Consider the following 27520-nt stretch of genomic DNA (forward strand, 5'->3'; position numbering starts at 1 on the left):
TCAACCCCAATTAACAGTTCTGGGATAAACTGGAATGCAGATTCTAAGGGATTCTTTCTGTGTGAGGTTTGCATGTTCGTCCCGTGTCCAGGTTGGTTTCCTCCAGGTGCTCCGGTTTTCCCCCACAAGTCCAAAGACATGCAGTCTGGCCAATCAGAACTACTTAAAATTGCTCCAAGAGTGAGTGTGTGTGTGTGTGTGTTTGCCCTGTGATGATTTTGCAACCTGTTTCCTGCTTTTGCCAAGTGAGTCAGACCCACCGCAAGCCTGATCAGGACAAAATGATGGTAAAACATGGTTTTCTATATTATTTTACCTTATTTTAGTTTCATTCTCAAATGCTCTATGCGAGGTAAAAAGGAGGCAATGATCTGTACCTGGATATCAATCTCCACAGCAGAAAATGATCAAGGGTCCGTATCTCGTACCAGTGTAACAGAAGAAACTGCTGAAGCTCCGGGCTTGAGAACGGATCGGATTGCCCCCCATTTAGGCATTAATTGATGCGTAACCTGAGAACGGCTTCCTCCTCTTGCGTAAGAGGGTTGCCATTTACTTTATCCTGATTCTGCAGCTGTGAAACCTGCAATCAGCTCAGCTGTGCTGGGGTCAAAAGTATGCGGACACCTGACTATGGCATTCCAATAGAGTTGCCACCTCCTTTTTGACTGTAATGGACACCACTCATCTGGGAATCCTTTGTGAATTGTGTTCTTATTTAAAAGAGCAAGCGCTGATGGGACGAACAGACCTGGCTTGAACTGACATTCAGATTCATCCCAAAGGTGTTCATGGGGGTTGAGGTGGTCCATCAAACCCTTCACATCAAGCCAGAGACACAATCTGTAGCTGTAGCCGAACAAAAGCTGTAGCCGAACACCTGAGCTCAAGAATGAGCAATGGTGTCCACATATATCTACTGGCAAAACAACACTGTCCTGCTAAAACATGGACTTTACAAGACATCTGAAGGAGGCCTGTGGTTTCTGGTACCAAGACGTTACCAGCAGGTCCTTCAACTTAAGTACGCTGAGAGGTGGATCGTCCTACAGTGCATCATGGGTGAACAATGTACACCTGCCTGGCCAACCACAAGATCTTGAAGAGGACTTGCTCTGATGTCCAGTTTCTCATGCCCATATGCCTATTGTATTTAGCATGGGCACCTTGACTGGCCTGCGACTACACAGTAATCACCAGTTTCACCAATGATCTGCGAATCGATTCACGGTAGCTCTTCTGTTGGTCCGTACCAGACCAATGGGGGATAATCCTAACGTTCTGGTACGTGATTCTGAGTACAAATACTGAAATCCCACTTAGGTAAAATAAACTAATACAATGTCAGATTTTCTGGAGCAGCCTGCTCTCAGCATGGTCCAGCCAGAGCTCAATCACCAGCCGGCCTACTCTTGTAGCCCGGGAGAGACACTCCTCATTAACTCTCTGTCCAGATGGCATATACTTAAACAAATGAGCTTTGTACGGGTTGGGAGCACCAAGTGATAAAGTGGCTCCTACTGTCCTGCCAAAAAACAGACATCCTTTATTTTAAAAAAGGGCCATCTTTGCACCAACGGTGTGTCTTGGTATTTGCTAAGCAGTGATGTAGTTCTACACCTTCAGTTCAATAAACAAGACACTCCCAGACATTAGACAGTGGTCCAAGACATGAAGGTTGTAAGGAGGCCAAGACTCACTGATGCCAGAAGACATGAAGTCTATGGCAGCTAGTACAGACCAACAGAAGAGCTTCTGTGACTGGAATTGTAATTCATTTTAACACTAGTGATGAAGTGAATAGGACTGCATAGTCCTGTCCACTGTCAAAAGCACCTACAACGAGAATGCAAGCATTGCAACTGGACATGGAGGAAGCTTGACCGGTCTGGCAGATTGTATACTCACAGAAGAGATGGCATCAGGTCTAGTAATGCTCTGGTACCACATACAACAGGACTATTTGTATACACTGATCAGCCATAACATTAAAACCACCTCCTTGTTTCTACACTCACTGTCTATTTTATCAGCTCCACTTACCATATAGAATCACTTTGTAGTTCTACAATTACTGACTGTAGTCTATGCCTGCTTTGTTACCTACCTTTCATGCTGTTCTTCAATGGTCAGGACCCCCACAGGACCACCACAGAGCAGGTATTATTTAGGTGGTGGATCATTCCCAGCACTGCAGTGACACTGACATGGTGGTGGTGTGTTAGTGTGTGTTGTGCTGGTATGAGTGGATCAGACACAGCAGTGCTGCTGGAGTTTTTAAACACCTCACTGTCAATGCTGGACTAAGAATAGTCCACCAACCAAAAACATCCAGCCAACAGCACCCCGTGGGCAGCGCCCTATGACCACTGATGAAGGTCTAGAAGATGACCGACTCAAACAGCAGCAATAGATGAGCGATCGTCTCTGACTTTACATCTACAAGGTGAAGCAACTAGGTAAGAGTGTCTAATAGAGTGGACAGTGAGTGGACACGGTATTTAAAAACTCCAGCAGCGCTGCTGTGTCTGATCCACTCATACCAGCACAACACCCACTAACACACCACTGCAGTGCTGAGAATGATCCACCACCTAAATAATACCTGCTCTGTGGTGGTCCTGTGGGGGTCCTGACCATTGAAGAACAGCATGAAAGGGGGCTAACAAAGCATGCAGAGAAACAGATGGACTACAGTCAGTAATTGTAGAACTATAAAGTGCTCCTATATAGTAAGTGGAGCTGATAAAATAGACAGTGAGTGTAGAAACAAGGAGGTGGTCATAATGTTATGGCTGAACATAGACCCTTGGAGCTGTGCACCCACCACCAAACATTTCCTAGTCCTTTGTGTTCTTGCAGCTCCACCCGTTCAGGTAATTGTCTCGTCTGCAATGTGACGCGAGTCCATTTGCATTTCTCAGCACAACGCTTTCCAGAGACGCTCTGGGTGAACTTCCCATCTTTGTTAAATACAACGTGGATATGACATGTTCAACCCCTGGGCCCCACCCTCCACACCGTTAACAAACCCAGCGAGGTGGGTCTCCGTGTAATAACCCTTAAATCTCAACAAATGCACCAGGACACCTCATCAAGCCCCTCGGAGCAACGCGGGGCGGGTCGTGTTTCCTATTTATTTACACATCCCGCACCTAGAACACAAAGACTAATGGATAAAAAGTGACAAGGTATCGGGAGAATCTGAATGCATAATTGATGTGAGGCATAAATTAATATGATTATGCGGTGAGGGCCACGTCTGCCAAAGAGCACGGAGGAGCCTGGAGAAGGAAACATGGTTCCTATTTCCATGCCTGATATGTATATCTATGGAAGGGGCATTATTATTAGGTTTGAGGTTTTCAAGGGGGGCACCCCCCCACCCCCATCCCCCCTTAAACCCAGGACAAAGCAGCAAAAAGACCAGGAGCGTTGATCAAAACACCTTGATGTAATTAGAAACCGGTTTCGCAATCTGAAGGATGTCAGATCATCAAACGAAAATGCAGCAAATGGCCAAAAGTAAGTTATCAGCCATAACATTAAAACCACCTCCTTGTTTCTACACTCACTGTCCATTTTATCAGCTCCACTTCACCCTGTTCTTCAATGATCAGGTTTGTTTTAACGTCATCTTTTACACTTTGGTTACATTCATGACAGGAACGGTAGTTACTCATTACACAAGATTCATCAGTTCACAAGGTTATATCAAACACAGTCGTGGACAATTTATTATCTTCAATTCCAATGGTCAGGACCCCCACAGAGCAGGTATTATTTGGATGTTGGATCATTCTCAGCACTGCAGTGACACTGACATGGTGGTGGTGTGTTAGTGTGTGTTGTGCTGGTATGAGTGGATCAGATACAGCAGCGCTGCTGGAGTTTTTAAATACTGTGTCCACTCACTGTCCACTCTATTAGACACTCCTACCTAGTTGGTCCACCTTGTAGATGTAAAGTCAGAGACGATCGCTCATCTATTGCTGCTGTTTGAGTTGGTGATCTTCTAGACCTTCATCGGTGGTCACAGGACGCTGCCCACGGGCCGCTGTTGGCTGGATGTTGTTGGTTGGTGGACGATTCTCAGTCCAGCTGAGACAGTGAGCTCTGCTGTGTCTGATCCACTCATACCAGCACAACACACACTAACACACCACCACCATGTCAGTGTCACTGCAGTGCTGAGAATGATCCACCACCTAAATAATACCTGCTCTGTGGGGGTCCTGACCATTGAGGAACAGGGTGAAAGCAGGCTAAAAAGGTATGTAGAGAAACAGATGGACTACAGTCAGTAATTGTAGAACTACAAAGTGCTTCTATATGTGAGTGTAGAAACAGGAAGGTGGTCATAATGTTAATCGGTGTAAGTGTACAAATAGTGTGACCCTAAGTATGGCCGGCGACTGCACACACGTCTGATGGGGTGGGGTATTAGTCTGTGGCTCTTCCCGGCCAGTGTGGGGGTGGCGCTGGCAGCAGAGTGGCCGAGAAGGGCCGCAGACTACTTCCCCACCCCATCAGACACATGTGTAGTCGCCGGCCATACAGGAATTTGAATGGAAGAAAAATATAAGAACTGAGAAGGAAATGCCAGGACAAGAATGGATGGGCATACACTTTTGTGGAGTTACTCTCCAGACCCTTGGTTTCCAACAGCGATCCATCCACCTAGACTAGCACTTTCCTCAAAAGCAACCTTATCTCTCGCTTGCCAACTGATGTGTACGCAAGATGAAGGCTTTAAAGTAAGAGCAAAGGTATTTGCTCCGGTAACTACCGAGACACCAAGCTGCGACTCAAATTATGATTCATAGCAACAGATGTGCTCCGAGTTTGCTGAATAAATATATGCGTAATATTCCCCCGCCCGTGCCGACGGCTGCTCGTTATGCCAACTTCCCACCGGACACTCGCTCTCAAATCTGATTCCGATTTACATACGACAACAACACAAGAATGTGCTGTTCGGACCATTTACTGGGACTCGTGCACTGGTTAAAACCTCGCTCGGGTTGAACGTGTGTTTTCCTAATCAAGTGGGATCATCAGATATGCACGGGTACGGGCGGTCGAAAGCGATTCCAATCTGCCGTGTAAAATGACAATCCCAGTTCTGATGCGAACGCCTGCCAGGAGCGAGTGGCGTCCTTGGCTGGGATGCCAAATTTTTCATTTCAAGCCGGTAAACGCAGCCGAGGGAGACATGAAGAAGCAGCGAGGTCATTCCTGTTACACCTCCGTGGGCCAGTGATCAGCGGCGAAGCCTGGCCGACCGGGTACTCTTAATAATTCATAAACAAGAACGTCCAGCAAAACTGCACATGGGACGCCTCCGATGCTCACAGAAATCGGGGTATTATAGATACTTACAGATGGCACAGTGGACGATCGAACAGGTTGCACAGTACCCTTGAATTTCTGAGTCTAAATAAGTCCAGTATGAGGACACCCTTGCTTATGCCTTTCTTAGGGCACGTCTTCATTGTTTACCTGTAATATAGATGGCAATGGGATGCACTGTAGGAAGATCCACCTCCAAATGTGCAAAGGTTGGACCTGGTGGCAATGTCCTGGTACTAGACACCACAGGACTCCTTGAGATTTAACAGTGGTCCTAATTTTTTTGGTCCATCAATGTATATGAGCACTGAGAAAGCACCAGCTAGAGTCAATCAATGACTAACAAGTAATTCGGAGGCCATGAAACAAAGAGAAACACAGAAAATTCTACAAACGGCATCACAAAACAAATGTCCACAAACTTTTGACTTGAGCTGTAGGTCCTCCTGGTTTATTTGCGAGCAAGTGAATGAGAACAGTGCTGACAGAGGCCCCGATCTAGCTTATGCACCATTATGACGGGCAACCCGATACCAGCAACCTGCATGGACGCTGCACTTAGCAAATCTGCAGCTCGGCGTAATCCAGGATTGTGAACCTGGTGCGCTGGTGACGAGGCGAGGTGTTCTCGGATGCCCGTAGAACCTGAACGAGGGCTGTAGTGTGCCAGAGAGACGCGGCTGCCAAAAAGCACAGATGCTGAGGCTGGTAGTACTTTAATCAATGCTATTCATATCATTGTGACATAGGTAAGAAAACAAGCCAAGCGGGTCTGTTAAGCAGCAGTCGTCTGGGGTGCCAACTTCCTTTCTCGAGCTGGCGGGTCCTGTCTGTTCTTAGACACACCATGCACACCATTCAATCATTAGTAAAAATCATTCAGGCGACCTCTCCTGGCTGGTCTAAGCTACTGCACAATGGGTGGGAACTCACAGAGCAGCACAGCCTTAAATTTGAATCAGAGTTGTGCTAATAGCCTGGTCGGACGTCCAACAGTCACAACTGGCTGTGTCTTAGAAAGTGGGGGGTCGACAGGGTCTCTCATTGCTGCTGCTGCAGACAGACAAGTACCGTTCTCCTGGCAACCGCCAAACCCAGACTCGTCCATCGGATTGCCAGACGGAGAAGCGTGATTCGTCACTCCAGAGAACCAGCTTTACACCACTGCATCCGACGCTTTGCATTGCGCTTGGTGATGGAAGTCTTGGATGCAGCTGCTCGGCCATGGAAACCCGTTCCATGAAGCTCTACACACTGTTCTTCAGCTAATCTGAAGGCCACATGAAGTTTGGAGGTCTGTAGCGATCGACACTATGCGCCTCAGGATCCGCTGACCCGCTCTGTCATTTTACATAGCTACCACTTGGTGGCTGAGTTGCTGTCGTTCCCAATCGCTTCCACTTTGTTATAATACCACTGATGGTTGACTGTGGAATATTTAGTAGTGAGGAAATTTCATGACTGGACTTGTTGCACAGGTGGCATCCTATCACGGTACCACGCTGGAATTCACTGAGCTCCTGAGAGCGACCCATTCTTTCACTAATGTTTATAGAAGCAGTCTGCATGCCTAGGTGCTTGGTTTTATACACCTGTGGCCATGGAAGTGATCGGAACACCTGAATTCAATGATTTGGATGGGTGAGTGAATACTTTTGGCAATATAGTGTATGTACCTGATGGTTGTACCTAATAAAGTGAGAACAGGTTTGAGAGAAAAAATAACAAACCTGACCATTTACTCGATCAAATTCCTTATAATAACACATACCGACACACAGTCACCCCTGTACAACTGTGAAGCCGCACCATGTTTGATCCTATTGTTGTGGTCTGAACTTCTCCAGCAGTAAAGCCCATCTCATGGTGCGTTTCAGCCCTATAATGAGAGCCTCTCCAGGAACCATAATCAACCAGGACTGCTCCCTTCTCCATCGTATCCCACTGTACCGAGTCTCTAACAAACACCCTCGCTGATCCCCCGGTGACCCCACGTCGAAGCCCCCTGACACACTCTCTCCAGCTTTTTCTCGACAGAGATAAAAATCAATAAACAATCTGAAGTTCTCTGAGAACATTTTCGCTACGTGTATAATGAACATATAGCATTACAGCGCAGACTGAAGAGTTAGGTTCCTGCTCTCGAGCCTTTAGTGTGAGCAAGAAAACAGGCAGGACAACAAGCTAACGGTGAGAACACGCAAACTCCACACAGAAAGGACCCAGACCACCCCAGCTGGCGATCGAACCCAGGACCTTCTTGCTGTAAGGCGACAATGCTACCCACTGAGCCACCCATCCCCCCCCCCCCCAATTTTCTCCACTAATCTAGTCGTATCCGATTACCCTGATTGCATTACGCTTCACCTCTATTGATACAAACCTCCACTACTGACTGAGGAGCTTTGCAACTGACACACGCCCCCTCCGACACGTGTGCAGTACCGACTGCATCTTCTTACCTGCACGAGGCGAGTTCATATGCGGATCAGCCTTGCGCACGGAGAGCCACACCCTGATCAGCAGGCGCCATCAGTCAGCCAGCAGAGGTCATAAATGCACCAGTTATGAAGAACCCCGTTATGAGGCTCATCCCACCCCTGAACAACAGAGCTGAGACTCGATATGATGTATTCGAAACCCCAGCTCTGGTGTGCTAGCGTTTTTTACCGACCTGAGCGGCCCCATGCTTGCTACTTTTCTTGCACGTCAGCCTTTAAGCCCAATGTGATGTGGACACCACAACCCATGACGAATCCGTCAGATTGAAGTCAGGTGACTTTCTTTGCATACTTGGTATGAGATATGAGTGCAGTCCAATTAAAATAGCCATCACTAGCAATAATCATTAATAAGGAATTATAAGGACACCTTTTTATACCACCAAATAAAGAATCTTGCTGTATGTGTATTTGTTCGAACCCTACGTATGAAACCCCGCAATGGCCTACATGTGTAGGTAAACTTCTGACAAACTGACAAGTCTTAGGATCAATTTGAGGTACCGAAGTACTGCATGTTACCAGGGCTCGCTGCGGTCTCAGTGTGGAGGGCGGTGGGTAAAAAAAGGAGGAGGGAAGGGACATGCGTTAGCTGGCCCCCCTTGAGGGGTGGCATCTGTCCGAACATCTTAGCTTTACATTTGGGGGCTGCGAACTGTCCCTCCGTGTTGGCCTCAGCTACGGGGATGAGGAGAGGCCAGTGTCCAGCCTCAGCTGTGACAGATACACACTGACAGAACTAACTGCACTGCTCACACACACACACGCGTCATCATACCACCCGTGACATCAGAACCTTGCTCTGCGGGCACACACTTTGCGGCACGTATAGTGGCTCCAAAAGACATCTGTGACCGTCTAGACTTCCCAATACTAATGCTTATGGCTTAGTCGTATGGTTTCAGTCAAACTAGCCGCATTTATATGGGCACAGAGAAGTCCCTAGATAGCTGCCATTACCTCTACTCCCGATCAGAAACGGGGGTCTCACAGAGAGTAATACAGCGTATGGATTAGGTCTTGCGCTAAGATCCACAAATCACCCACTTTCAACTATCCTCTGCCTTAAGACACAGCCCATGTCTGTGCAGGCACCCTGCTGGTCGATAGCACAGCTGAGATTCAAACCTGACAGCTGGTCAGCCACAATAGTGCAGTACCTTATCTGGCCAATTGGAGCTCATCTTCCTCTCATCGCTGCTGTCACCTCTAGTACCAATTAGAAATGGGGTCTCACAGAGAGCGGTAGTGGATTAGAGTCTACTACCATCCACAAATCACTCATTGTTACTATCCCCTCCATTAGGCGCCCAGTTGGTTGATAGCACAGCTGAGATTCACAGCTAAAGATCTAAGGTGTGGTAGTCGCCCACAATAGTGCAGTACCTGAACCGCTGAGCTATTACTAACTTACATGTACAAAGTCTAGGACCAGTTGCTATACAGAACCCGACGCAGATATGTGTTTGAGGCCTTGCTCAAGGGTCCAATAGCAGCTGCATGGTCAAGATTCACAACCTCAACCGAGCTACCAGTGCAACACTGTATAACCAGGTAAGACAGACAGCCCTGGCGTTAAGACGTTTCCTCTTGCTAAATGGAGCTAATACAATGCAGATGAGATTAATTGGAAGGCTATCGAGCCGCTTCGCTTGGCCGTCTATTATCCCGTAATGGAAAACCTCGGGTAAAGCGCATTTCGACAACTGTTAAGTGCTAAACAAACCCCGTTACATGCAGTGTTAACGAATGGCCCCACTCCAAACAAGGAAACAATCACTTTGCAACAAGCAGCTCATGAATCCAGCATGGATTAGCTGCTCGGTAAAACTATTTGCCCGGCTTTGACAGACGAGAAAGAACAAGAAGAGAAAAAAAGAGAATGTTTTTTTTCCCCCTTCTCAAGCGAGAGCATGCATCTTCATATGTCAGCGGAGCGGTTCACTCGGAGGATCAGCTATTGATTTTACTGGAGGTACAAATAACAGAATCAGAGGTGCGGAGTGCGTAATTACTGCCGCAGCTAAGCCTCTTTACTCCCAATCTATATGTTTTAGAGCTGAGGATTTCGAGTCAGAAATATACCCTGTAGCCAGAAGTATGTGGACACCTGACAATGGCGCCCTATTCCATAGTAGCTGTAAAGGTCTTGATTTTTCAGGCACTGATGTCTGAGCAGAAGACTTGGCTTGTCATTGCTGTTCCAATACATCTCAAAGTTGCTCAGTAGGGAGCTCAAGCCACTGAAAACTTAACACCCCAAATTCAAGCTATTGCTGATTGCTAAATTCTTTATGGAGCATTTTATTCCCCTTTCCCCCACAATGTACTCGTGGCTGCCGCCACCTCCACCCTTGGAGGCTATCACGTACCTCCTCGAACATGCGTGAAGCGCGCAGTCGGCAACTGCTACTTTTCACCTGCTGGGACGATTCTTACAGGGCACAGTATTCGCTTGTGTACAGCAAGGCACTGCCATCCAAGCCGTATTTAGTTTCAACCATTGTGCAGTTTTAGGAAACCGGAGCACCCAGAGGAAACCCACGCAGACACAGGGAGAACATGCAAACTCAGCACAGAAAGGACCCGGACCGTCCCGCCTGGGGATCGAACCCAGGACCTTCTTGCTGTGAGGTGACAGTGCTACCCACTTAGCCACCATGCCGCCCGCAAACTTGTTAACAATATCCTCTCAATTTTTTTTTGGGGTCATATGTGGATATATATGGGTATATATGGTTTCTAGAACTGAATATCTATCTATCCACCAGCCTTGCAACTGCAAGATTGACTCTTACTGTCCTATGGTCAAGGCACTGCGACAAGTGGTAGAAGAATACAGAGACCGTAGTGTGGTCCTCCACATGTGCTGAGGATCTCTATATCCTTATCCGGTGTAAAAATGCCCCTCTCCAATAATAAAATAATAAAAAATACCAATAGCTGTAAAGTGGTCAAAAATTTAAATAAGCTCCCCAATAAAAATTCAAGATCGATGCTGATTAAGTGGTGATGACCTACTGTGAGAGGAAAAACATCTGGGAACCACTGCTTTGAAAGGTTTGCAAGTGAGCAGTATGCGACAGTCAAGAAAGAAATGTAAGTAATGCTCATTACCGGACGAATCTGCTGAACACAAAGTCAAGGGGTCTGAATACATTCTGAATCCACATCCATTGTACGTCTGTAAAACGGCCATGTTCTAATCACCCCGCCCCGCCTCTGTATTACTTTCTGTGCCGCTAATTTTTGCCTCAGTTGCTGTCTGTCAGCAGATTCACGTGTTCCTTAGAGTGAAGCGCTAATAAAGTATCTAATGACAAGAACGTACCTGCTTCACCTCCACCCGGCCACAGATGACCCTCGTCCAAGCTGATGTGATATCCCAAACATTTCCTGGTTTCCAGATCCTCCGGCATCGTGACGGCTCGAGCGACCACTGAGGAGAGAGAGAAAGCAAGAATACAAGAAGATTAAATGTATGGACAGCATGAGGACAAAGGACAGAAGTAGAGAATAACTAAAGGCGATGGAAGCTCAGTGGACAAGGTAATGAACTGTTAATCGCGAGGTCGCTGATTCAAGCCAGTTCGCCACTGTTTCTACACTCACTGTCCATTTTATCAGCTCCACTTACCATATAGAAGCACTTTGTAGTTCTACATTTACTGACTGTAGTCCATCTGTTTCTCTGCATGCTTTGTTACCCACCTTTCATGCTGTTCTTCAATGGTCAGGACCCCCACAGGACCACCACAGAGCAGGTATTATTTGGGTGGTGGATCATTCTCAGCACTGCAGTGACACTGACATGGTGGTGGTGTGTTGTGCTCGCATGAGTGGATCAGACCTCATACCTCACGGTCACTGCTGGAAGAATAGTCCACCAACCAAAAACATCCAGCCAACAGCACCACTGACCACTGATGAAGGTCTAGAAGATGACCAACTCAAACAGCAGCAATAGATGAGCGATCATCTCTGACTTTACATCTACAAGGTGGACCAACTAGGTAGGAGTGTCTAATAGAGTGGACAGTGAGTGGACACGGTATTTAAAAACTCCAGCAGTGCTGCTGTGTGTGATCCACTTATACCAGCACAACACACACTACCACACCACCACCATGTCAGTGTCACTGCAGTGCTGAGAATGATCCACCACCTAAATAATACCTGCTCTGTGGTGGTCCTGTGGGGGTCCTGACCATTGAATAACAGGGTGAAAGCAGGTTAAAAAGTATTTAGAGAAACAAATGGACTACAGTCAGTAATTGTAGAACTACAAAATGCTCCTATATGGTAAGTGGAGCTGATCAAATGGACAGTGAGTGTAGAAACAAGGAGGTGGTTTTATTGTTATGGCTGATCTGTGTACACACACAAAGAAGCGAACAGACACTCGATGAAATCGTGCCCTCACGGTCGTGTCGCAGCGTAGTCATGACCTGGCAGAGCGCTGAGCTATGCCCGACATAAACCAGCTCCCCAACTGTCCAAGCTCTAATTAATACTCCTGGCAAAGTGGCCCTTCACAAAGCATTACAGTGATAGGTGGGTGCTGGAGAGCTTTCCTCAGGCCAATAGGAGAAAAAAAAACGCAGGGTATCGTTAATGGTCTGCTGTCTCCGGGCGTCTGTGTTCGGGGTTGTGAGAAGAGAGTGATGGAAAGATCGAGAGGACACGCAGCGGCACAAGAAGAGCTCATAATGAGCCGCTCGTTAATGTCGCCACCGTGGGCCGAATGCTCCGGGAGGTGGTGACGGGAACAGGATGCGGCTTTGAATATTTTGTTACATCAAGGGAAAAAAAACATGGTTTTGGAAGTATAATTGTATTATATGTGGGGTCCACCGTACAAGGGAGGTTTAAGGGCGGTCTAAGTCTCCTGATCTAGCTACTAAACATGTTCAAGTGTAACTCAGCAGTATACGAGTGGATCGAGTCGCGTAAACAGTGTACTTCCTTAGTTAAGTCTAATAACCCCATGTAAGCAGGGCCAGATGTAAACGTTAACAGCTTCATCCTGGTAAGTGACATTGAGGGTCCAGTTCCACCGGCATCACTAGACGCAGGGCAGGAATACCCTGGACAGGGTGCCAATCCATCACAGGGCTTTGGCATCCAAGACACAGTCAATCATGTCTGTAGAGACGCTCGGCAGGCGAACCCATGATCTGGCATAAAAGAGCGCTGTGCCACCCGCGTGCCCCATTTACTATAACCTCTACTAATTAAAACAACAATACGATAAAAATAGCCCTCATAATACATTTGAACAATACATATTTCAATACTATAATAATAATAATAATAATAATAATAATAATAATTTACTATTAACAACAATCATAAAAATATTGATTATTTAAAATTAAATAACAGTAAAGTAGCACCACTAAATGTTATTATTATACAACTTTACTACTACGACTGATTATAATGATAATAAAAACTTTATAAAACCAAATATCATAATAATGATAAATAATAATATTTATAAAAAATACTACTACTAATAATAATTACATTTATAAAATCAATCATATTTATAAAACCAATAGCAGTAATGTACAGTATTTAGGAAAAAAAAAAAATAATAATAATAATAATATGAAAGTACTACTACTAAAAAAAATTATAAAACCAATAATAATAATATTTATAAAAAAATACTACTAATAATAATAATTACATTTATAAAATCAATATTTATAAAACCAATTGCAGTAATGTATTTATGAGACCAATAATAATAATAACAATAATAATAATAATATTTATAAAACCAATAATAACCAATAGCAGTAATGTATTTATGAGACCAATACTAATACTACTACTACTAATAATATAAATAATAATAATAATAATAATAATAATAATAAATAATAATAATAATAATAATATTTATAAAAGTACTACTAATAATAATACAACTTATAAAACCAATAACAATAAAAATAAAATAATAATAATATTAAAAATAACAATATTTATAAAAATACTACTGATAATAATTACATTTATAAAACCAACAATATTTTTAAAAACAACACCATTAATGTATTTAGGAAAATAATAATAATAAGAAGAAGAAGAAGAAGAAAAAGAAGAAGAAGAATTAACATACTACTACTATTAATAATAAAATTTGGAAAACCAATAATAATATTTATAAAACCAATAGCAGTAATGTATTTATGAGACCAATACTTATAAAACTTATAAAACCAATAATAATAATAATAAAGTAGCACTACTTAATGTTGGTTAGTGTAGACAATACAATCTACTTATATTATATCACTGCACTTATACTTTTGTGGAATTTATTATTAAAAATTATATCCGTTGAAAGCAAAAGGCAAATACACTCAAATTCGATCTGGATCGGCCGCTCTACAGACCCAACTGGTTGTGTCTGAGGGAGGGACCTTTTGCCGATGCAACAACGACTCCTACATTCTGAAGAATACAAAGAGGCCGGAACGTTTCTTTTTGTCTGGAAGAATCTGCCTTCAGCGGGTGAAAAAACGACTGTCGGCCAGCGTGGGTGTAGTGCATGCAGTGAGTGTTGCAAGTGCAAATGGGAATTGGACATGATTAAACATAAATAGAGAGAGTGCAAACGCATCCCAAAAACACGAATATCACAGACTCGGGACCAGGCGGAATTAGAATAGTAAACACCTCCGGATATACACAGCACTGCTGGGTGCAAACAACCCTTCTGGAGAGGGGGATTGGGAAGAGGAGGAGGAGGGGTACATCATTGCCTGAGAGAAGCCCTCATGTCAGCGTTTTGACAGGCGGTGAGTGAAAATGTGATGCGAAAGAGGAAGGGGAAGAAAAGAGCAAGTGGCAAAGGTCTAGCCCTGGCTACGGTGTTGTCTGGGTGAATGAGGGGATACCAGGATGGACAGGGGAACCTGTCAAAAGATGTTGGTAGTCGGTCAGTCTGAGCACAATACGTCACATATTGTTTGTTTGTTTGTTTGTTTGTTTATTAGGATTTTAACGTCATGTTTTACACTTTGGTTACATTCATGACAGGAACGGTAGTTACTCATTACACAAGCTTCATCAGTTCACAAGGTTATATCAAACACAGTCATGGATAATTTTAATGTCTTCAATTCACCTCACTTGCATGTCTTTGGACTGTGGGAGGAAACCGGAGCACCCGGAGGAAACCCACGCGGACACGGGGAGAACATGCAAACTCCACACAGAAAGGACCCGGACCGCCCACCTGGAGATCGAACCCAGGACCTTCTTGCTGTGAGGCGACAGTGCGCCACATATTGTAGGCAACGTGTTTGAGCTGAACTACTAATATGGTCAAAAGTATGTGGACACCTCTCTTAATAGGTTGGTTCCAATGCCTGGTGTGGAGGAACTCCAGCGAACATCAATTGTTCCAACCTTATCTCATCCAGGATCAGTGCCTGACCCAGACACATGTAGAAAGCCCTCCAAGATGAGTGTAGGCTGGTAAAGCAGCAGACGGGCCAGCTCAATGCACCTATGGTTATGGAATGGGTTGTCCAACAAGCTTGATGATGAGGTTGCCTAGGTTGAGGGGAGTTGACTTGAGGGAAACGGTACATAGGTAGGCACACATGTGCTGCCTGATCCAACAATCCTTCAGCACCTCACGAGCCCAATCAGGGTACCAAGCTGAAGCAAACGAAGGAAAGACTGGCACGACTAGGACAGGCGGCCGGCCTCGCCTCTCGTCTCTCCGCTCGAGTGGCTCCGAGGGCAGCGTGAAGGCTTGATGAAGGATGACGGCCTCCTTTCCGCTGCCTTATTGATCGTTTCCTGTCGACGCTCCAGTGCAATCCGATCCGGGCACGAATTCTCCTGCCACAGCAGTGTGCTGGGTGCCACGGTTCTAAAATAGGCCGGCTGGATCAGGCTCGGTTGTAAATACGATCGTGTTTCGACGATGGTCTGCGGGGAGGGGGAGGAGTGAAACCGCTTTGAGGGATCTATAATATTTGGCAACAATGCGCATCTCTGGTTAAAATAAAAAATACGCCCCGATGTTCTGCCAAAGGTTTGTGGACGGCCCTTTTTTTGGCCAGGTCTCTTAACAGGTCCACTACAGAGCAGGTATTATTTAGGTGGTGGATCATTCTCAGCACTGCAGTGACACTGACATGGTGGTGGTGTGTTAGAGTGTGTTGTGCTGGTATGAGTGGATCAGACACAGCAGCGCTGCTGGAGTTTTTAAACACCTCACTGTCACTGCTGGACTGAGAATAGTCCACCAACCAAAAACATCCAGCCAACAGCGCCCCGTGGGCAGCATCATGTGACCACTGATGAAGGTCTAGAAGATGACCGACTCAAACAGCAGCAATAGATGAGCGATCGTCTCTGACTTTACATCTACAAGGTGGACCAACTAGGTAGGAGTGTCTAATAGAGTGGACAGTGAGTGGACACGGTAACTCCAGCAGCGCTGCTGTGTCTGATCCACTCATACCAGCACAACACACACTAACACACCACCACCATGTCAGTGTCACTGCAGTGCTGAGAATGATCCACCACCTGAATAATACCTGCTCTGTAGTGGTCCTGTGGGGGTCCTGACCATTGAAGAACAGGGTGACAATTACGGTGACTTCTCTGTGAACGTACATAGGGTGAGTTTGACTGCATCCATCAAAATGTACATGGAACAGTGGTCTCTTGCCAAGTAATCCTAAAGTCTACATGGCCAGATGCAATCTAAGGAAACCAAAGACAAGTCTGTCTGTGGAATAGAAGTGACACTGTTTACAGTCAAGTAAGCTTAACATCATGGTTGGCTTATGCAAAATAAACTCGCTTGACAGTGAACAGTGACACCCATCAGCTGGGTTCTTGGATCACATATGACATCTGAGGTTTCCTGGAAGCCAACAGGAACAGTTGGGTCCTGAGCTTGGAACCAACAGGACTTTTTAGTAGGTAGGTGAAGTAATTCATTGAATCACTGAGTCATTGATTCATTGATTCATCTGAATCATTGGGAAAAGTAAAACTAGCCCTATTTATATGAACACAGAACATCACCAGGTAGAGTCAATCATCAGTCATCACTGGCCATTGGTGGTGGTGGTGTCCCAATGGCTTGTGATGGTCAGCTGGTCAGTCTGAGCGCACCATGCCACGTATTGTAGGCACAGTTGCCATGGCGACCAAGTCGAAATGAGCGACATGCTTACACGTTTGATCTGAATTACCCAACATGGCCAAAAGTACGTGGACACCAGTCGTAATAGCCAAGTCCTAATGCCACAGCTGACACAATCAGTTATATAGTTTCAACTTCATGGCAACAAACACTTTGGGGAAGGTGATTTCCTGTTTCAGCGTACAGAAAGTGTGTTAGGTGTGGAGGAACTCCAACGAACACCTTCGGCATCAGACTCTGCCGCTCACCCCACTTAAGATCTCGCCACATGTGAGAGAGCGTGATTGGTGCTTGGATAATCCTATAAACAGCGGCGATCGGCTGGCAACAGGGGCTGGCAGGCCATAGGGGGGAACACAGAGGCAAACTGGCACCGGAATCACAGGATTAGGGGCAAGGGCAGGAATTCGGCAGCAAGCTGAGAGAAGCGTGTAGAGGTCAGGTGAGGTAAGAAGACGATGGGCGTTAAAAAGGAGCTTTCTGTTTGATGCGGACTCCTTTGGAAAGGCATTTTCGGTCTTTGGGAATTTGGGCCATTTTGAGGCCTTCAACCTTCAATAAGTTGAGGCCAGGGCTCAACACCTATCCTTGCTCTAGTAAGTTTCCCAAAACACTGAGTGAGAGGAAGTACCTTCTGGACAAGGTGGTAATCCAAAACAGAGCTTCAGCCAACAAACATGGTCAAATGTGTCTGTGTAGACACCTGACCGGATGATAGCACTGCTCGGATTTTGTCTCGGCAAACCCTTATCCAGCAATAGGTGTAGCTGATTTTAATAAAGAACGTCCACCTTATTTAATGAGCATCGCCACTGTGGCGTTTTTTGCATTGTTATGCCACTGGCAGAGCGCATGGCGACAGCAGCAGTGTCTCAACACTCGGCTGGCATCAGTATTCTCCGGCTAGCCCGGGCCTCCTAATTAGTGCCAATTGGTGTGGGTGTCTCCCGGCTTTTCCCCGTCACTACGTCACCGTACACGGCCTGAAAGCAGCGCTGCCTGATACGAAAAAAGCTGCTGTGTCCTAGCGTCTCCAAATCAGTTGTGATAGGAAGGGCCAGAGGAGCCGGCAGGGCCCTGGAGTCGAGGGTCACACACAGACAGGCGCAGGAAATAGCCAGGGTCTGTTTTGGAGGAAATGTGTATTCTCCTCTGGTCTGGGTCAAGGTGAAATTTCACCCTCGGCTCACGCCTCTGATTGAAAGAAAGGATGGAAGCTGAGCATGGGAAAGCAGAGAGAGATGAAAAGATTTGTCAATCAACCTGGTCAGGATCGCAGCAGGTCCAGTTTCACCTGGAGACAATGTGCGGAAGGCAGAAATATCCTGGACCGAGCACCGAGCCGACATATAGCAGGGCTGGGCTAGCGTAATATACTATCATGATCAGGGTCAAGTGGGTACGGCTTACCTGAAATCACTGGGTGTGATGCAGTAACACACCCTGCACAGGTGGGGTAACTTGTTTTATCTTTATAATAAATTAATAGGGCAGTTGTAGCCTAGTGGTTAAGATACTGGACTAGTAATCCAAAGGTCGTTGGTTCAAGCCCCACCACTGCCAGGTTGTCACTGTTGGGACCCTCAATTGCTTAGACAGTATACTATCACAATACTGTAAGTCGCTTTGCATAAATTATAAGGGGGCGCCCAGGTGGTGCAGCAGTAAAACACGCTATCACCCCAACACTGCCATGTCATTCTCTCAATTTCGAATCTCAGCTCTGTTACCGGCAGACCGTCCAAAGAGGCAATTACGACCTCTACTGGCTGATAAATGGTGCCTTCACTGAGACGGGGGATACTGGAGATCAGTGCGTGACTCTCCGTTTAAAGCAGGTGAAAAGATGCAGTCGGCTACTACACGTGTTGGAGGGGGCGTGTTAGTCGTGGTTCTCCTCGGTCAGGAATTGAGGTCACCATGGCCCTCCTCAGTCAGGAGTAAGGCCCCTTCTAAAAAAAATTGGAACTGTCATGTCGAACTCTAAACGGCCTCTACTGGCTAGTAAATGGTGCCTTCACTGAGACGGGGTATAAAGGGGATCAGTGCGTGACTCGCCGTGTGCGATACGGATCTCCATACTTACGCTTCAAGCAGGTGAAAAGATGCAGTCAGCTACTGCACATGTGTCGGAGGGGGCGTGTTAGTCATGGCCCTCCTCGGTCAGGAGTTGAGGCCCCTTCTAAAAAAGATCCTTCTGTGGAAAGATCAAAGCGCTCATTTAAACCGAAATGAAATGCTAATCTGAGGGCCACTAAAAACCTTCACTAGAGTTCAGTGGTAAACGTACAAGGACGCCAAACGCAGACTATTTAAAAATGCAGCAACCGCCATTACTCACCCACCCTGACACCTGCAGTGAGTTATAGGTGTGTCAGACTAGCGGGGCCGGAGAAAAGAGCCGTTTTAACGTCCCCCTGCGCCGTAATGTATTTATTTATAAAACCTCCCTCAATTTAAATCGGTGATGTCCGTGAATATAAACGTATGTATAAATGACAACGTGATGTATGGCAGCGTTCCTAAATAATAAGCGGTTTTTACGCGGAAAGAAGTCAAAGCTCGGGCGTCCAGTAATTGGCTGAAAGTCCAAAGTCAGAGAGGAACCAGCCCGACCTTTCGAAACAGTCAAGGTAGCCTGGAGCGCCCGTTAAAACCACCTCCTTGTTTCTACACTCCCTGTCCATTTCATCAGCTCCACTTACCATATAGGAGCACTTTGTAGTTGTACAATTACTGACTATAGTCTATCTGTTTCTCTGCATGCTTTAGCCTGCTTTCATGCTGTTCTTCAATGGTCAGGACCCCCACAGTACCACCACAGAGCAGGTATTATTTAGGTGGTGGATGATTCTCAGCACTGCAGTGACACTGACATGGTGGTGGTGTGTTAGTGTGTGTTGTGCTGGTATGAGTGGATCAGACACAGCAGCACTGCTGGAGTTTTTAAACACCTCAATGTCCCTACTGGACTGAGAATAGTCCACCAACCAAAAATATCCAGCCAACAGCTCCCCGTGGGCAGCGTCCTGTGACCACTGATGAAGGTCTAGAAGATGACCGACTCAAACAGCAGCAACAGATGAGCGATCGTCTCTGACTTTACATCTACAAGGTGGACCAACTAGGTAGGAGTGTCTAATAGAGTGGACAGTGAGTGGACACGGCATTGGCATTTAAAAACTCCAGCAGCGCTGCTGTGTCTGATCCACTCATACCAGCACCATGTCAGTGTCACTGCAGTGCTGAGAATGATCCACCACCTAAATAATACCTGCTCTGTAGTGGTCCTGTGGGGGTCCTGATCATTGAAGAACAGGGTAAAAGCAGGTTAACAAAGCATGTAGAGAAACAGATGGACTACAGTCAGTAATTGTAGAACTACAAAGTGCTCCTATGTGGTAAGTGGAGTTGATAAAATGGACAGTAAGTGTGGAAACAAGGAGGTGGTTTGTCTGTGTGAATTTGTGCTTGCAATGGACGTTCCAATTCGTTCTATAGATGTTCAATGGGGTTGAGTTCTTCTTCACCAAGGACTTTGCTTTGTGATTGGAAAGAAATGGAAAGTCCTACAAGCTGAAGTCCTTGCCTCCTAAAAGGACGTGCGATTATAGAGCATCACGCCACCGAACACGAGCACCAGCCTTTCGAGTGACGTGAATCGGAAGAAGAGCCAAAGCATGAAATGAGCTCGGGAACGAAGCCGTTTCAATCGGGTCTTTCCCATTTGCAGCCTCCTTTAGTATTAATAATCATTTTATCATGCGGTGTTTGTAATTGCGGCTCACCTACACAAAAGAGCGCCACCGAGGATCAAAGAGGGGCTTTCAACTTTGATCTTTTATTCATGTTTTGTCTGGAATGAAATGGGAGAGCGAGCTGGGGCGAGAGAGTTGAAAACGTTTTTGATTCCGGGTCGTGTTGAACTGAAGTAGACAAAACAATGTGCTGGAACCGAGTCAAGCTGGGCGTTACTGGGGCACGCAGTATATGGACGAAAGTATTCGGACACGTGTATTAATTAATGAATTGAGGTGCATAAGATCAAGCACCGAGTCGTGCAGTCTGTGTTTCCAAACATCGCCTCGTAGATGTTCCACGATCAACTGTGAGCGGCATTATTGAAACGTGAAAGGATTTAGTACACACACAGGCATCAACAACAGGCTGGGCCACGTCCTACGAATGAGCAAGACCAGACATCCACATGCTGCACTCAGATGGGTACCACCAGCAAAGAGGAAGAGAGGCAGGCCATTGGGCACATGGTGGAGAACTAACTGTAAGGTCAGTAACCACAGCAGCTTAGCCATGAAGTTTCAGACCATGTAACGTTACAGATCAGGGTCGCAGACTCAATAACTGCAGATAAGTTTCCAATTCACCTCACTTGCACGTCTTTGGACTGTGGGAGGAAACCGGAGCACCCAGGGGAAACCCACGTGGTCACGGGGAGAACATGCAAACTCCACACAGAAAGGACCCGGATCGCCCCACCTGGGGATCGAACCCAGGACCTTCTTGCTGTGAGGCGACAGTGCTACCCACTTACCTCTCAGAGGAGCCTGGGCTGTTATAGCAGCAAATAAGACATAAACTTGATATGAACGCCTGTTGGTTCGGAATGAAATATTAATTCAAGAACATATAGTTGAGATGTACTGGTGTCCACATACTTTGGACACAAATACAACTCAGTTTGATGTGAAGGAACTCCAAAGGTCTGCAACTCCACTAAGCATTTTTGGGATGTGTTGGAACTCCAGCTGTAAGCCAGGCCTCCCAGTCCGCCATCAGTGACCAACCGAACGAATGCTTTTTTTTTTTATCCTACGCACAAATTCCCATAGAGACAGTCAAAATTCTGTGAATAGCTGCCCCCAGCAGACAATAACTCAATAACTGCAGAGTTCCAAACCTCCCCTGTCGCCACACTGAACCCACCTCTCAAAAACATGCACAATGTGAACTGGCGCCCTCTCCAGGGTGTGTTTCTGCCTTGTGGGGATCCAACAGGTTGTGGTGTTGTAAGGCTGTGGTAGCTTAGTGGTTAAGGACTAATAATCCACTGTTGGGCCCCTGAGCAAGGCTATTAATGCTCAGCTGCATGCGTGGTATTAGAACTGTAGGTGTACGTTTGCTAAATAGACTAAATGAACATGGTAAAGTGGCCCAATGCATGTCATTTTTGGGGGCAGGGGGCAAATTTTTAGCACCGCTCGTACACAGGAATCGTGTTTCACAAGAACGTTGAAACATATGAAGAAGGACGGAGCTTCTGGACCACCCAGCCTTCGAGGACCCTGTTCATCAGAGGCCGCGTCTTCTGGGCGAACACGTCACCCGTGCAATCTAAAACCATTACACTGATAGAACTCCCAGCGTGCACCTGAAGCCGGGTAATTCTTAAGCCTGTGCAGATGTTAACATCTGCTCTGCCTTTACAAGCCCCCAAACCCAGCTAGAAAAAGAAGAAAGCGGTGGAGAGCTTTAATGATGTGACGGTTAACACTAGCAGAGGAATCGGTTGACAATTAGAGAACAGAAGGCCAAAGGAAACGAAGCTGTTCCGATTCTTACAGATTCGTGATACAGGTATGCGAATGAGATTCGCCCCTGGGGCGCGTCAAGAAATATTTTGGGGTTCGAACGTTGCTAAAATTGGGCTGAAATCCAGCCTAAAACCAGAGGAACTGAATCCATAGTACATGCGAAACGTCCCAGTAAACAACCTACGCAAATGATTTTGAAAAGAATTGGGGACCTTGAGTGGCACAGTGGCAAAACATGCTTGTAGCATACCAGAGCTGACATTGGGCGCCCAAAAAGGCAGTGTTTGGTTGTCCGGGGGTGGCAATGCCAGAGGGGTTCCTCATGATTGCTGCAATTCTGACAGCTGGCTGAGACGGGGGATGATGGAGATCAGTGCATGACTCTCTGTGCGCGATACGGATCTCCATATGACCCCGTCTCATGCTGACAGTATACTCACTGTGTGTGTATGTTTTGTGTTCAAAGGCAAACTATCACTTTATTCAAGAATATCGTTGAGATGTACTGGTGTCCACACAAATACAACTCGGTTTGATGTCAAGGAACTCCAGAAGTCATCTTTGGGATGTGTTGGAACTCCAACTGTAAGCCAGGCCTTCCTGTCCGCCATCAGTAACCAACCATGCGAATGCTTTTTTTTTTTTTTACCAAACAGGCACAAATTCCCATAGAGACAGTCCAAACTCTGTGAATAGCTGCCCCAGAAGACAATAACTACAGACAATAACTCAATAACTGCAGAGATCCAAACCTCCTCTGTTGCCACACTGAACCCACCCACCACTGAACCACAGAGACGGGGAATAATGGAGATCAGTGCATGACTCTCCGTGCGTGATACGGATCTCCATATGATCCCGTCTCATGTTGACAGTATACTCGGATACACTTTTGTATGTTTTGTGTTCAAAGGCTGAACTATCGCTTCTTCAAGGATATTCCTGTATCTCCTTCCATTCTTTCCATTCTCCTTGTTCCTGTTGCTTAGATGCTCCCACCACCGCGCTTCACTGTAGTAAAAGTATCGGCCAGGTGACTCTTCGACACGGTGCTTGCTGTGGGTTTGAAGGCTGCCGTGCGAGACAGAAGTCCCCGCTCTGGTGTTGGTTTTGTCCTTCGTCTGGATCAAATTCAGTCAAAGGTGGACAAGAGCCTTTAAAACCACGGTAGTATGAAGCTTGCTCGGCGGTACACAGGGTCACCCATGTTCCAACGGCCCGTGGTTTGGTTTTTCTAACCATATAGACAAATATAGACAAGGGGGCACATTTCTTTCTATTGGCTGCCGCTGTGGTTCGGTGGAGTAGACGTCAGAACAGACGCACAGCGAGAACCCACATTCCTGCACTACTTAGCTACTTTACAGAACACTGGTCTGTGTGGGGGAACGGGGAGGTGGACTATAAATAGCGGGAAGGGAACTGGGAGAGACAAAGGATTAGGAGGGCAGAAGGAGAGGGGGTAATAAAATGGTCTTAAGGAGGGACCACGGGGGAGACGTCTCCACCGCCTGTGTGTGTGTGCCACATCTGGGCCCATGGAGCGTTCACTCCTTCAGCCTGTCCTACTTTCTCTTCATGCACCATGGAGGTCTGGCCTCAAACTTATGGCCGTGAGTGTGTGTATACTGTACGTAGGTGTGTGTGTGTGTGTGTGTGTGTGTGTGTGTGTGTGTGTGTTGGAGGGTTTGTCTTCTTGAGAAAGCAGCCTGGCCTGATTCCCTGTGTAGTCCCAGTGGTCTCCACCATATGGCAGGATAAAGAACACACACTCCGGTGGTATGAACACCTCAGACCGCACCTTGTGACATGTACACCCCCCGCACGGAGACACACACATTCATGAACACGTGCACATGTGAGGACATGAACAAATAATGGGGACATTACACCCAAACAGCGCAAGAACTTACATGTCCAAAAGTATGTGGACACCCACTCTAACGATTGAAGTGTTTCGGCCAACACGTCCAAAAAAACTAACAACTGTGACAGAATACAATGCAAGTAATCTAGACTTAAGGCTCTTGCTCAGGGGACTACAAGTGGCGACTGGGTGATATTGGGGCTTGAACCTTAGACCTTCTGACCAACAGTCTGGTCCTAACAGTGTCTGTTAAATTCCATACATGTACCCAACCCGTGCAACAACTCAAATATGTGTTGGAACTCAGGGGACTACAAGTGGCGACTGGGCGATGTCGGGGCTCGAACCTGAGACCCTCCGATAAACAGTCCGGTCCTAAAAGTGTACCCAAACCATGCAAGGACTCAACTACATGTCCAAAAGTATGTGGACACCCATTCTAATTTCACTTTGTAGCAGAAGTGCCAGTAACGCAACTTAGACTTGGGGTCTTGCTCGGGGGACTACAAGTGGCGACTGGGCGATGTCGGGGCTCGAACCTGAGACCTTCCGACCAACAGTCCAGTCCTAAAAGTGTCTGCTGAATTCCGTTAATGTACCCACACCGTGCGAGAACCCAACTACACTATATGTGTCCAAAAGTATGTGGACACCCATTCTAATTTCACTTTGTGGCAGAAGTGCCAGTAATGCAAGTTAGAATTAAGGCTCTTTGCTCAGGGGACTACAAGTGGCGACTAGGTGATGTTGGGGCTCGAACCTGAGACCTTCCGACCAACAATCCAGCACTTTAGCACTGAGCTACCACTGTTTTAACAGTGTCTGCTAAATTCCACTTATTGACAGACATGTTTATAAGTTCGGTATATTAGAACTCCAGTGCCCTTAGCCCTGACCTTAACCCTACTGAACACATTTGAGATGAATTGGAATGTTGACTGCCAAGGTTGTTATAGCACAAATTCCAACAGATCCGATTCCAAAAGAAGAGCAGAAGTCGTTACAGCCCCAAATAAAGAGCCGCCTCAGAATAAATGACCACGAATCTGGAATAGAATGTCCAACAATCGACTGTCCAAGGTCATTTGTCCACACACAGTGTCTATATTTAGGGGTAGTTATTTAAGTTAACTGCACTCGTGTCCCCACCACTAGTCCCTCGAACCCCCGCGGAAGACCGAAATCCTTCCTAATCACACCCACTAATTAAAAGAGCATCTTCAGCCTCTCACCACCTCTGACAGCGGATCTGCAGCCTCTCCGGATGGCACGTCTCAAACTGGCACCGTGGACCAGATTTGCTCGCAGGCATCCATCCATCCTTTCATCCGGGCTCCCGACAGACCCCGGACCTCTCGACCCGACGGGGCCACGGGAGGACCGTGAAGCTGGGACGGAGCAGATCTGGAGTGCGGCGGAGTCATATGTTCGCTGGGCTGGTGGCAGGAACATCTGCGGCGTCGGGGCTGGCGTGTGGGGCGCGGCTGGCGGCGCGGTAGGGGGGGGCGCCTGGGGCTGCCAGGGGCCTCGCGTCTGCTCGCCGCCGTCACGCGGCTGATATGATTAATGAAGAAATGTCAAGGCTGTAATTTTTTCTAATGCGCACCGGTGGAGAACAGGGGGCCTTCCTGTCAGTCGGGAGGACCCGGATTTCTGGGTTTGAACCTAGCATTCACATTATGGTTTAATACTACACTACTGTATGTGGACAAAAGTATTGGGACGCCCCTTCTATTTTCTGAATTCATGTTTTTTAGCCACAATTACTAAATGATGTGCTAAATTAATTCTATAAAAGAAATGATATGCTTTCAACCTTGCAGCAATAGTATAGGGAAGGCCCTACATACCAACATTCTACCATTCTACCATGTTCATCAGGCCTTCAGATTAGCTTTTAAGATTGTAGGTTTTCTGTTACAGGGACTAGAACATTCAACATTACTACTACTGTCAACAAATTCAGTACTGCATGAGTGATCATCCTGCAAAGACGACACCAAGAGCACAAAACGCAATGCTGAACAAGGTGGGAAAAAGAACATAAAAAGACCTGCAGAAGTTTGCAGAATTGGTGTCTACTACAAGAATTGGCATAACATTAAAACCACCTCCTTGTTTCTACACTCACTGTCCATTTTATCAGCTCCACTTACCATATAGAAGCACTTTGTAGTTCTACAATTACTGACTGTAGTCCATCAGTTTCTCTACATGCTTTTTTAGCCCCCTTTCACCCTGTTCTTCAATGGTCAGGACCCCCACAGGACCACTACAAAGCAGGTATTATTTAGGTGGTGGATCATTCTCAGCACTGCAGTGACACTGACTACGGTGTGTTAGTGTGTGTTTTGCTGGTATGAGTGGATCAGACACAGAGTTTTTAAATACTGTGTCCACTCACTGTCCACTCTATTAGACACTCCTACCTAGTTGCTCCACCTTGTAGATGTAAAGTCAGAGACGATCGCTCAACTATTGCTGCTGTTTGAGTTGGTCATCTTCTAGACCAGGGGTTTTCAACCTTTTTAGGCATACGCCGCCCTTCATGTGCCAAGCGCGACTTGCGCCCCCCTCCCCTTGGTGGAACGGCACCCCTGTTCTAGATCTTCATCAGTTGTCACAGGACGCTGCCCATGGGGCGCTGTTGGCTGGATGTTTTTGTTTGGTGGACTATTCTCAGTCCAGCAGTGACCGTAAGGTGTTTAAAAACTCCAGCAGCGCTGCTGTGTCTGATCCACTCATACCAGCACAACACACACTAACACACCACCACCATGTCAGTGTCACTGCAGTGCTGAGAATGATCCACCACCTAAATAATACCTGCTCTGTGGTGGTCCTGTGAGAGTCTTGACCAGTGAAGAACAGCATGAAAGGGGGCTAACAAAGCATGCAGAGAAACAGATGGACTTCAGTCAGTAATTGTAGAACTACAAAGTGCTCCTATATGGTAAGTGGAGCTGATAAAATTGACAATAAATGTAGAAACAAGGAGGTGGTTTTAATGTTATGGCTGATCGGTGTATTTGCCATACTTTAGCGGATCCATACA

At 46.4% G+C, this 27520-nt stretch overlaps 1 non-coding gene across 1 annotated transcript; it reads left to right on the top strand.

The window, feature by feature from the left end:
* The first annotated feature begins 18535 nt into the window (after nucleotides 1-18535).
* On the top strand, nucleotides 18536-18609 carry trnat-agu (transfer RNA threonine (anticodon AGU)). The gene has a single exon. It is a non-coding gene; the product is annotated as a tRNA-Thr (tRNA).
* Nucleotides 18610-27520: the final 8911 nt, after the last annotated feature.

Source organism: Trichomycterus rosablanca, chromosome 13 (genome assembly GCF_030014385.1).
Source record: "Trichomycterus rosablanca isolate fTriRos1 chromosome 13, fTriRos1.hap1, whole genome shotgun sequence".
Lineage (NCBI taxonomy): Eukaryota > Metazoa > Chordata > Actinopteri > Siluriformes > Trichomycteridae > Trichomycterus > Trichomycterus rosablanca.